This window comes from Rhodnius prolixus, unplaced genomic scaffold (genome assembly GCF_049639745.1).
Source record: "Rhodnius prolixus isolate KJV_2025 unplaced genomic scaffold, Rpr scaffold_10, whole genome shotgun sequence".
Classification (NCBI taxonomy): domain Eukaryota; kingdom Metazoa; phylum Arthropoda; class Insecta; order Hemiptera; family Reduviidae; genus Rhodnius; species Rhodnius prolixus.
The window spans coordinates 10,826,747-10,839,612 of record NW_027411615.1 but is presented as its reverse complement, the minus strand read 5'-3'; the positions used below and the strand labels follow the sequence as shown (position 1 = coordinate 10,839,612).

At 33.1% G+C, this 12,866-nt stretch overlaps 1 protein-coding gene across 3 annotated transcripts in view; it reads right to left on the bottom strand.

The window, feature by feature from the left end:
• Positions 1-9,837, bottom strand: part of LOC141456979 (uncharacterized) — a 300,169-nt gene extending 290,332 nt beyond the window's left edge. For all 3 annotated transcript variants that reach the window (XM_074133421.1, XM_074133425.1, XM_074133426.1), the window contains exon 1: positions 9,700-9,837. The gene's annotated coding sequence lies outside the window, so the exon portion shown is untranslated. The remainder of the gene's footprint in view (positions 1-9,699) is intronic.
• Between the last annotated feature and the right edge of the window lie 3,029 nt (positions 9,838-12,866).

Sequence of the window (12,866 nt, the reverse complement as noted above, 5' to 3'; positions counted from 1 at the left end):
GTCGAAAAACAGAAAGAAAATTAGAAATGGCTCCTAGTGTAGCTTAACTAAAATGTTTTTTAGGCAGAAAGCAAGTTTACAAGCGGAGAGTGAAGTAGCTGACCACGTGTTAGTTTTTACCAAATGTCTTGAAATAAAAAAAATATTGCGGCTACACTTTTCACTGATATTGTTACCAAGCTAAATAAAATTTAGTGTTAAATAAAAAGTAATGCGTTAAAATTAATAATAATGACATAAACTATGAAATTAACATAACTTATGTTCTAGTAGTTCATTGAAGTAACCGTAAAGTTACCTTTAATCTCAGCAAAGAAAGGAGTTTAGTAAACCTTTTAGTAAACTTACTTTCTTTTGTTGGAAGTATTAAATTGCCAAAAAATAATCCTTCCAAAGAGGTATTTTGCTTTGGAGAAAAGTCCAGAACACCAGTTAAGGGAATTTTATTACTTCTGGACTTGTCTAAGAGATGTTGAGCACAGCTGGCGATAGTTCAAGATAGGCTATAGGACCCTTTAAAAATGTGAGAAATAAGCACCGCAACTTCGAACGAAGAGTATCGTACATAGAGTTGAATGAAAAGACTGGTGATGAAAGAAACTATTGGTGGATAACTACTCACTCAGTGTCCATTAATTGTACACGATGGAGATTAGTTCAGAGCGCAAGAAATTCAACAAGAAACAATGAAAAACGTGAACAAGTTGAACAAATATTTCATGCCAAACACAAGCGGAATGCGTTCTGGAATCATGATATTGGAAACCAATTCTGCTTTTAAGGAAATGGTTGATTCCTAATTTCTTTTATTTTTTATTTTTGTTGACTGCGCAGATATTTACAATAACAGAAATTGAACAGGTAGCTGAACATATTATTTGGTAATGCTTTTAAAATGTTGGGCTAGTAATCAATATATATACATTTAATATTTCAGGATAAAAGTATATACTTATCGAAACGATAATATCTTCAAGGCTGAATAAAACTAGTTTTTTATTTTAGGAAATTTTGCGTTCAATGAATCGCTCAACTGTATTTATAATAATTGACAGTAGCGGCTAGGTGTACAACATCAACGAAACATTTTGCTATGCTAATTTACATATACTAAGTGGCAAAGAATTTCAATTAAAGAGAAAATTTGTTTTAAGAAAACATTTACAATATAGATCTTTGGGTAAACCAACAGATTAAGTTTTTATGAAGGTTTTATTCCATAAAATAATGATCAGTCTTTGTCTAGAATCTTATGGGAAAGTAGAGAATTGAACTTCATTAATGACAAATTGTCTACATACAGCTTTCTATGCACTTTAAAAAAAGAACAATTGTCAATTTTCATGAAACAGAAAACTCCTGTTTTAAACCGCGTCGTTTGGACTGAGAAAAAAAGTTCTTCTATGCTTCGAGTACAGAGAATCTAATCTGAGTAAGGAATTCATGCCGTTGTTCTGGAATTGATTGTACTTAGGGAAGAATTCGACGAGAAAATTGTCGTCTCCGACAAATGAGTTAAGGAGGAGATGTCGCTTTTCAGCTGCTATTGGAGTTTGTTGGTTAAACGATTGAAGATAAAGCGTGTTCATGTCATTAGCTTACCGTTGAACAGCGTCGTTTCTTTCTCACTCCTGCTGAATTCATAGGACTTCAAAAGAAAGCCAGAATCTAATTGTCTCTAGAATGATTAGCAGTGGATCAACCAATGAGACCGTATGATCTTTACCGACTCCCGTTCTATCTGTGAAGAAGCGGAAAGATTGATCTCGGGAAGATAAATTAAAATGTTGAAAATGTGAAACGTTATAGTGGAGTGTAACGAAAATATCCGCTAGATCGCACAGGCTGTACTATCTGGCTGTATTTTATTACAACTTCAAACTTAGAGAAGTCCTTTTAGTTTAAAGTTGTTTTTTTTTTTTTTTTTTTTTTTTTTTTTTTTTTTTTTTTTTTTTTTTGTCTGCCGGCGCATCGACGTCTATGGCCATTAGCGCCATTTAAAGTTGTTATTATTAATATAAGAATGTTAGAGTTCAGGCTTATTTCGATTTTCTATTTCCGTATATTTTTATTTCATTTTTCTTTTTGTTAAATAAAAGTGTTTGTTTCAGTTCATTTCAGTCTAAGAGAAGGAGTATTATTTTACCTTCCTTCCACCTACATTTTTCTATTACAAAACCCACCTCACGTTAAAGTTATCCCATCTGAAGCATCCTTAAGAGTATTATTATTTGGAGCCGTCTAGAACTACCGTTCTCGGATAGGTTCAGCTGTCTGGCACTCGAAAACAGGTTTTCTTCCTTAAGAGCGTAGCCGAAAGGTCCCACTCGCTCATAATAGGTCCAATAAGTTCCTCAGACGTTTTGGTTTTGACGGACAAAGTTTCCCGGATCATTATCCCACCGTCAATGCACATCAGTACCCGGTTGAATCCTTAAAACCAATTTTAATATCCTTATTAATGGATCATTCACCAACCGTTTAACATAAAGACAGTGCTCGACATCATGTTGCTAGAATTTCTCACACCTGTCTACGAATAGAAAAAAGGGAAATAGTGCCTTAGCTAACTCGATTCCTAATTTAAACCAAATAAAACATGAATGAAATCTAATATCTGAAAAGATGAATGATCTGATGAAATGAGATATAATAAAATTATACTTTAAATAAATTCACAATTAATTCGCACAGAAATAATTTACTACCTATGCAGGTGCAATTAATTTGTTTTAAGCATCAAGTAACATTATTTGTGCAGGAATTTTGGAAAGGACTTTTGACAAAACCTCACTCGAATTCAGAATAAAATTACTTTCAAAATAGTGGCTCCTCTACGAAGAAATATTAGAATAGTACAGCAAGTTAACTAAGAGGGATCCAAACCTCTTATTTACGTAAAATCCTATCGGACATTTGTTAAAGATAAATCAAGAAAACCAGCCTTGTAGGTGATTGCTACACCTTTAAGTAATAGTAAAAAATAAATATTATACAAACTCAAAGAACTAGAAATGCAAAAAAATGAAGAAAAATTCGAATAAGTAAACAAACAAAAAAAATCCTAATTTAGACGTAAAAGAATATTTCAAGCCGATCGTCGAGAACTTTAATTACCAAGCACTTGGAATAAATCATGCTCCAGGGCGGCCACTCAAGGTGGAAGGTCGTACCGTTGGCCGATAATTCAGAGCAGAGAACCCTTGAAAAGTAGGATTTAGGACGAGTAATACTGCTCCCCTAGGGGTTCCTTCCCTTTTTTCAACACCCAAAAAAAGGGGTAAAATTTAATTTATTTCATTGCTTGTTTTTCTTATTGTTCAGAAAACACGGTTAAATTGTTGAACTTTCACTTGGAAAATATGTTACAGGAAATATACTTAATTTATGTAAATAGTTGTGTAAATAAAATTAAAAGTTAAAAAAACCCCTGAACTTAATAACAGAAATTAGATTATTTAGATTCGAACTTGGATGAGGACAATTGTTACTTTCTATGCTAAGAAAAGTTTTTAAGTAAATCAAAAAATAAAGTTTACATTTAGATTAATTTCAGCGAGGGAATATCACAGCAACTTGAAGATCGCTTCAATGAAGTTTCATGTTCTTCTTATTTGCATTTCATGCACGTAAATCTATAATTAGTGATCTAATATGAACATCGATAGAGCTGAAGTGTCTTGTCAGGCTTACCTCGATATAAATCCACGATTAAGAACCGATGAGATAAACTAAATGTCACTTAGTGGGTATCACTAGACACCCCCAAGAACAATCCGAACTACAACCTAATTTACTACGTAAATATGCAACGTAATTTTACGTTCTTGAATTTTGCTAACCTCTGACCTAGATTTTCTTGTCAAAGGACCCTTACAAGGTATGTTTCTGATGAAAATGAAGCCAAAAGAAACCTCTGCACGATTTCAATACCACAGCTAGCGAGTCGTAAGTGGAGAAAAAAAATAAGAAAAATTTAGAGGCTGCTGGATACAATGTTGCATCCATCCACGTAGCTCTATGTTGTAGACAATAAAACGAGTTGAGGAAAATCTAATCCTACTTCTAATTATATTAGTCTAGATCACTTTCTGACAGTAAGGCCAATTTATAATTTGCCAAGAGATTGATATATTTTGAAGTACATCAATACAGAGAAAAGTGAAGTAAAAAATGTTAACAATTTACTGCAAATTTCAGATAATGTTAAGTTAGATTCTCTAATACTTTACCATTGAATCATTAAAAACAAGAGCAAATTCAGTCGGAGAAATTTTGTAAGAAATTACTTTTCAAAGCGCGTTTAATGCTAGATGTATGAGGTTTGTAAATGAAGTAATGAGACTGATTTTTTTAAATTGTTTTATTCAAAAAGAATTACAATTCTATATTGTCACCTTCAAAATAACTTCCTTCTGAAGCCATACAGCGCTGGATACGTTTCTTCCACTCCTCATAACAGCGCTCGAACTCCGATACTGGAATAGCCTTCAGCTGGTCGGTTACAGCCGTTTGAATGTTTTCGACTGTTCCAAAATGAGTTCCCTTGAGGTGATTTTCCAACTTCGGGAAGAGAAAAAAAGTCACAAGGACTCAAGTCAGGCGAATAAGGAGGCTGAGGAGCCACAGGAATGTTTTTACTGGCCAAAAACTCGTTTATTGAAATTGCTGTGTGACAAGGAGCATTATCGTGATGCAACACCCACTTGTTCTTGATTGGTCTCACATGAATGACCCCTTTTTCGAACCTTTTCAAGAGCCTCTCGGTAAAAGTGTTGATTGACCGTTTGACCTTGAGGTAGAAACTCTTTGTGGACGATTTCGTGGATATCGAAAAAACAAATCAGCATGCATTTGATCTTCGACTTCGCCATCCTTGCATTTTTGGGCCTTGGAGAGGTTGAAGTGTGCCACTCCATGCTCATTCCTGTGGCTCCTCAGCCTCCTTATTCGCCTGACTTGAGTCCTTGTGACTTTTTTTCTCTTCCCGAAGTTGGAAAATCACCTCAAGGGAATCACATTTTGGGACAGTCAAAACATTCAAACGGCTGTAACCGACCAGCTGAAGGCTATTCCAGAATCGGAGTTCGAGCACTGCTATGAGGAGTGGAAGAAACATCTCCAGCGTTGTGTGGCTTCAGAAGGAAGTTATTTTGAAGGTGACAATATAGAATTGTAATTCTTTTTGAATAAAACAATTTAAAAAAATCAGTCTCATTACTTAATTTACAGACCTCGAACATGTTTGAGTATCCAATATATATCCAAAAAAATAAAAGTGTATGTGAATGTATTGCAAACTAACTCGATTTGCATGGGGAAATATCTCTACAAGCAAATAAATAAATGTTATCTTATCTTATAATAATAATAATAATAATAATAATAATAATAACTGATGCATTAGTACTAATACTAATTAAGAAAGAAAATTGAGTGAATTTTCATTGGCAATCTGCAAATCTAAGATCAGAACCTGAAGTAGAGATAAAGTATTTTCTTGATATTAGTCAATTGTAAAATTTTTAAAAGACATATTGTCATAATTTCAGAGAGATTTTAATAACTTGTTAAGGTTACAATAACGAATCATTTCTTTCTCGATCATGCTCTAGTTGTCCAATTAAACAAGACAATTCTTCATTTTTCACAGCTAATTATAATATTTGTTCCTTAACTAATATATTATTAAAAACAAAACACACTTTCCCCAATTAAATATTTAAAATTACACTCTGTAAGAAAACTTACGATTAATTTATTTTGCGACGATTTCACTAACTTGCAACATCTATATTAATAACATGGGATTATAAATTTACGAATTCAATTTAACGAGATTGTTTACAAGTAAAATAAGAAATAATTGCCTTTTCGTTTCCATGCAGAGCTTAACATCCAAGTACCAATTAGCTGTCGTGGGACCCTGATGGAAATATTGATTTTCTACTAATTTGTTGAACAAATTTCCTCCATCATTGTAGAAAAGTTTACCAAAACAATGTTTTCACAGATCGATATTATCAGAAAATGCTCATCAACTCTGGGAGAAGTTACAAAGATTTGTTTCAATAAACTTCTCTTCTTGGGCTTACGAAAAATCCAGAGATTGCAAAAAAATCTTTAAGAAGAAAGTAAAGAGCTATTTGTGGGTAGACCTCAGTTACGGCCTCTTTCATCTTGGATATCATCTGGTAAAGTGTAATCTTAAAGACATAGGATATCCTACTTCTAAAATAAATTTATTTTATTTACATAGTTTTACAATTGGGAATTCATCCAACATATCTACAGCTTCTAGTAATTAATACAACTCTTGCTTGTCGTTAGTGGTTCCAGAAAGGGATAGCCCAGGTGTTACTCTTGGTGCAGTGTGTTTCCTTGAAAAAGAAGTCACTAGCAAGATCTACTGGGATATCTGTGGCTGATACTACACCAAATTGAAGGAAATCATATGCACGGTTTTCTGGAAATTTCCAAAATGCAGGAAAATCTATTAAGTGACAATTCAGGAAAGCTGGTTTTTCTTTAACTTTTGAAATTTATTTCCACGTTTGTTTTTTCATTATTACAATATCCCAGGGCTAGTCAGTAAAATTTATAAAAATGGGCGTTTTAATGGGGAGCCTAGCAGCCTTCCAATTTTAATCACAATCTTATTGTGGGATTCATTGATGGCTCCAAAACGATATATCATACTTGAAGTAAACACAGTTCTTTTAATTACGGTAGACACAAATACATAAACAGGCAGTTAGGGAAAATTAAAAATGGAAAACCTACAATACTTCCTCTTACAAATAGAAGTTTGATTAAAGTAAAAATAGATTCTTAACGCATTCATTGAGTTCTTGAATCATTTATTTCCGATAAAGCTTGTTGCATTACTCATATCATTAAAATAAATGAAAAAAGAGACAAGTATAGCCTTACAGAGGAAGTTACGTGATTGTCCCGTATAAGTTTAGTGTTATAAATTAGAAAATAATGAAAAGTACTACTTAATCAATTTTATCAGTAACAGTAAATGCCATCATTTAACGTCATTTCTTTGAAAGAATAAGGACATAGCAATCATAAGTGGGGCATAAGTGAGTCTGACTTATTTTTCCCAGTTTTCTGAACAATATTTCGCTACAATGCCTTGGGGAAAGAATAAGCATGATTGGGCAACAAATACAATAAAATAGATCAAGTATGTTTCATGTAACCAGGAAAAAATATGAACAGAATGTGGAATAATATATAAATTCTTGGATAACGGAGGGAACACGGTACCCACATAGGGTGGTAATAAATAATAAAAGGTCCTTTGAGGGTCTGTGGAGTATAAGTGACAATATTGGTTCTACAAGGGTTTAAATAAAAAGAGGATCGGCAAAAGGAAAATGTTAGATATACTCCAGACATCACGCTACCAACAGATATACACAACACAACTTGCATATACACGGAAAATGTATCAATGTATAATCGGTGGGAAAAATTCACACGCGTTTCACTTGCAGCAAATTATTGTAATTCTAATTTGCGAAAATTTTAAGGGTAACAAAAATAATAGATGTTTGGGCTAGAAGCAAAGTGTTGTCTGTATCGTAGTGTAGACGTCAAAATTGTGTAACTCAACTGATATTCGCACGTTCAATTAAATTAAAATAAACTCTACTAGCATCAGCACCCCTTGCCAACAAGAAATAAGGCGTTTTATCCCATCATTGTGAAAATTTGATCTTCTAGATCCAAAGAATTTGATGAATATCATTTTCACCAGTAAGAAAGTTATTCTGAAGCTTAGAAAGGATTTTTTTGTTTGCTTTAAATTGCATTTACTCCAAAAAAAATTTTTAAAATGTGGTGTGGCACGAGGGACTACTGTTTAAGTTGACGGATATCATTCCTCAAACATACTACCTTATCCTCAAATCCTACCTACAAGATCGATATTTTAGAATCATATTTAACATATTTAACTAAAAATTAAAATCATTAAATAAAATCCAATACTACGACCGGGAATCGAACCCAGTATCGCATTATACATCTCATCTTTGCAGGCCTCAGTTTACTCACGTAGTATATATATTAAAAACTGCAATTTAGGCGAGAACTTGACGTTCCCAGAACTACCGGCAAAATAGATTTTCTCGACAAATGTTACAAATAAAAGTGAAGACTACATGTAGAATAGGTTCGAGGCTTTGACTCTCTCGCCCAATCCGTTTGCGAATAAACTGCAAAAACACACATTAAAACACGGAATTTCAAATTTTGAAATTTCTGCGACATTACGTTGTTCTCAAATTGTGCTGAACACCATATTTATACTTTTCCAACAGATTTTCATCTAAAACAAATTTCTTTTCTGTGTGATATAAAAAAAAAAAAGACAATAATTTGAGGGCAGATTGCCGTCTGCAACGAGAGAACACCGGCAGTGCACTGAAAAAAGTTCCGGGCACCAATGACCACTTCAATAAAATAATAACCAGCATTAATTTTCGATTTTAACATAATTGAAAATTTAAGCTATTATCACTCAAAGCAAAATCAAATTACTATCTATTTAATAATGTTTCGAAGTTCTTGGTAACAGTTCTTGGTATTTAAGCTATTATCACTCAAAGCAAAATCAAATTACTATCTATTTAATAATGTTTCGAAGTTCTTGGTAACAGTTCTTGGTATTTAAGCTATTATCACTCAAAGCAAAATCAAATTACTATCTATTTAATAATGTTTCGAAGTTCTTGGTAACAGTTCTTGGTATTTAAGCTATTATCACTCAAAGCAAAATCAAATTACTATCTATTTAATAATGTTTCGAAGTTCTTGGTAACAGTTCTTGGTATTTAAGCTATTATCACTCAAAGCAAAATCAAATTACTATCTATTTAATAATGTTTCGAAGTTCTATGGTAACAGTATTCTCTTTGAAGAGATTTGAATTTATCTGGCTAGCTTGTTAAAGAGATTTAACTATTCTTAACGGCCTTCCAATATACATCGCTCACTGATTTCACGTTAACAGTTACAGAAACTGGCCTTGAATACATAATAAATTTTCTAAATATATTTATTTTTAGTTGAGGAAAATTACATAATTTATCGGAAGTTTTACAAACAAAGTACCTGTATAATTCATTAGTAACAAAAAAAAAAATTAAATTGCTTCTATTGAAAGTGCAAAAACTTAAAAAGTGAAAAAATGGTTTCATTAAAAGCATCATTGAAATATAAATTGAAAAATGGTAAAATGCAATTTCACGTACAAAATGCGGAAAAATTTAATCAAAAACACATGAAAAGAAATGCCAAGGTCAAAAACAGCAATCTGGAAATGATAAAAATCAGAACACTAATAGATCTCATTTTAATTAATTAAAAATTATTTTTTCATCTTTTATTCTTAATTTATAATAAAAAAACGGTGGACAATTATTATGAGATCACACTTTAAAATCTTACATTTCAATCTGTCAATTTTAGAGTTCTAAAAAGTAAAACTTTAATAGTATGTTTCAAGTTTTTAAATGTTGTTTTCATGTTGGAGATTTAGGAAAAATTATTATTGATTTTTTTTAATTGTATCATTTTTAAATTTTCCTTAATTTGATACAATATTTTTTATATACAAAACAATAAATATTTTTATTTAAAATAAAATAAAAAATATTTAAAAAATACTTTAAAATAACTAACCAGTTTTGTTGGAATATGGACGCAAAAGTACACGTATGGAAGATTTGATAACGAAACTTAAAAGCCAGAACTACGACCCTACACTAGTTACAGTCGGTATGAGAGACACTTGGCTACTGAAGCGACGCCGGCTTTTGGAGCTCCCCTAGGATTCAGCGTGGCGCATGCGCCATACTGTATCGAACTGTGGTAGCATACACACGCGCGCCCACACAGACAACACACTCACTAACACTCACAGAAGGCGAACATACGCACCCACATTAACGTTCTATTGCTTCTCTTGTCGCTGGGAAGAGTAGCTCCCCCTTTTCAGCTTGTCCATAGCGACCCGATCACCGTCATTGTGTCCTCCCGGCTGGCACTTGGAGCAGTAGCTAGGACCAGTGTCCCGATATTTTAATTAACTACAAACGCACACGCCACACACCGCACATAGAAAATTAAACATTCCCTGGAGGAAAAGAACCATCAATATCATAGTCAAGTCACGGTCTAAACCTTGAACGCCAAATATCGGTATGATAATACCCGCTACTGCCATTTCCTCGACATATATTGGAGGCCATAACCAAGTCACAGCGGGATCATCGTCTACGGTTCATAATCTCATCCTTACCATCGATGAATAGAAGAAGAGGCACATTCTAATGTCAAAATATGTAAGAACTGGAGTTGTGGTTTTCCGTCTATACAGGGTGTTCATTTTAAGACGGCTCAAATGCATTTCATGCTTAAACGGTTAATCTGAGCAAAAAATGATGGGGGAAAATTTTGTTGCCCGCCACCTCTAGTTTCAGAATATGTGACTTGATTTTAGATTCCTGCCCGCATACGCGGCTGACGCGCGACCAAAAATGAGGGCTCGCTGTTGACCCTCATTTTTATATAAACAGTTTTAAAGAGTAAAAAAAGTTATGAAAGAAACCGTAAACCGCAAATCGATATCTTCAAAATTAAAGGTGCTAGGCCATTTCAAAATCTGGTATTCATTAATCATATTTCAATTTTTTAACTTGTTATCAAAGAGAAAGAAGAGCACGCGATAGATAATTTTTATGTATTTTTTCATCCCCTTTCTACTAAAAATATTGCCAAGGCAATAAAGCTAGTATTTTTCTTAATATCGGGGAAATAAGTTGTTTTCCGAGTGATTTTCTAAGAAAAATCAAATGTTAAGAGCTTTAGATGTTCTCAAGCATACACAAAATGTCTAAAAATTAATTTTACATCTGTTATAAACAAGAAGGTTTAATAATTATTTGGTAATTTCTGGAGAGTTGCGTTTAATTACTAAAAAAATTGGAAACCTCCTGCCACATATTTAAGTGATCAATATCTTTCATGTAAAGGATCAAACTTACACCTTAATTTATCAAATAATGCACTTTACTCAACTTGTGAAGCATGTACTGTGCCTTCAAAGGTGCCTCCTCAGATACAGAGAGCAGTTGATAACCACCTGGCTAACCTGACTTGCGAGCCAGAGGAGGCACCTTTGAAATCTAAATTAGTTCAACTCCATTTATAAGGTGAGATTCACACAAACAAGTGAAGATTTTTGTACAGTGTTCACTCATTACAGACAACACTGTTAGTAACAAGCTTGTAGAAATAGAGAAATCTAAGGGCCGTCAACTGGATTCGAAACCAGGAACTCCGCGTGGGAAGTAAATAATAAAGAAGATTAAACTTGTTTTATCTTAGGGGATCTCAAAATAAATGTTAACAGTAATTTCTGAATTCAAAACGATGCAAGAAAATATTTTTATGAATTCAAGCACTTAATAAGCTAAGTTGAAGACACAATGGTTCTGCCAGAGATCGTTCAGGGATTAGGAGACTCGGGGAATTATTCGGCCTTTTTTATCTTTAAGGTGCGTCAACATCTAAGATCAGTTTATGGAATGGAATGTAATACCATTTTTATATCTTTGCCAGGGTGATAAAATGATAGAAATATTAATAATAATTTAATTATATGAGTAGAAATCATAGGCAGGTTTGTTTCAGTGTACGTACAGCTCGTGGTTATGGTACGGCATCGTGGTTATGTAAGCAGCGTATGAAATACACCAATACTGCCAATACTGTGCGCCACGCCACGTACATACTCTGCATGAAAGACAGGGGCAAATGGTGCCTACCTAATATTCACATTTTTATTTATTGCCTTTTTGTACGTATAATAAAGTAAAGTAATCGCCTATTTTTTGAGGCGGGGCTTAACGTTCAAAACTACCAATTAGGTGTTGCGGACGGGGGTGGAAGCTCTTATACTTAACTATAAACAATTTTTTGATAACAAATAATAAAAAGCAGTCTTATGCGGGGATTCGAACTGGGGATCTCCCAATTACAAAGCCACACTCTTGATCACTAGACCAACACAAACTTGTACACATAATAATGTACACCCGATAGAGTTGTCCTTAAATCTACAAAATAATAATAATGGAAACATATTTTAATAAATATGTTATTAGTTAGATTAATAGTAATAATTTTGTTAGATTTTGTTCCAGAAGGAATTGTGGCTAGCAATCTATTTTGTACAGAGTAACACAAAACAATTCAAAAATTTAGCGGAATCTTTTCAAAAGTGATTTGAAGTACAATTAAATATTAAAGACTAATATTTCTTCTATAATTATAACAAATCAGTTATTTCCTAGCGAATTAAAGGGTCTGCTCCCAAGTCTAACAATTGTATAATATATTGTACGTCTTGTACAGATTACAACTACTTAAGATCGTGTTTTGTCTCGTATTTTGCTCACCCTGGAGGAGAAAAAAAGTGTACTAACCTTCTATTTACAATGTACTCACGAATTGGGATTTTATTTACAAGGACTATTTAGGAATTCACAAATTTCTTTTTGTCTCTTTTTTTAAGGAGATTACATGAACATTTCATGATTAATAATTATTTTTCTAGAAATGCTCATGAATTAAAGTTTAAAAATCTAGTAAATATAAAAGGGAAAAAGGTAGCAGAACACTTTTATGGATTCAAATTTCTTCCTAGCTTCTTTCATCAGTTAGGACAATAAGTTGAACAGGAATTTAACGAGATATTTACCTATTAATCTCAAGATAGTCGACCCGTTCGCAAGCATCATCGATCGATGAAAATATAAATGTTTTATGCTTGCAATGAGATATAA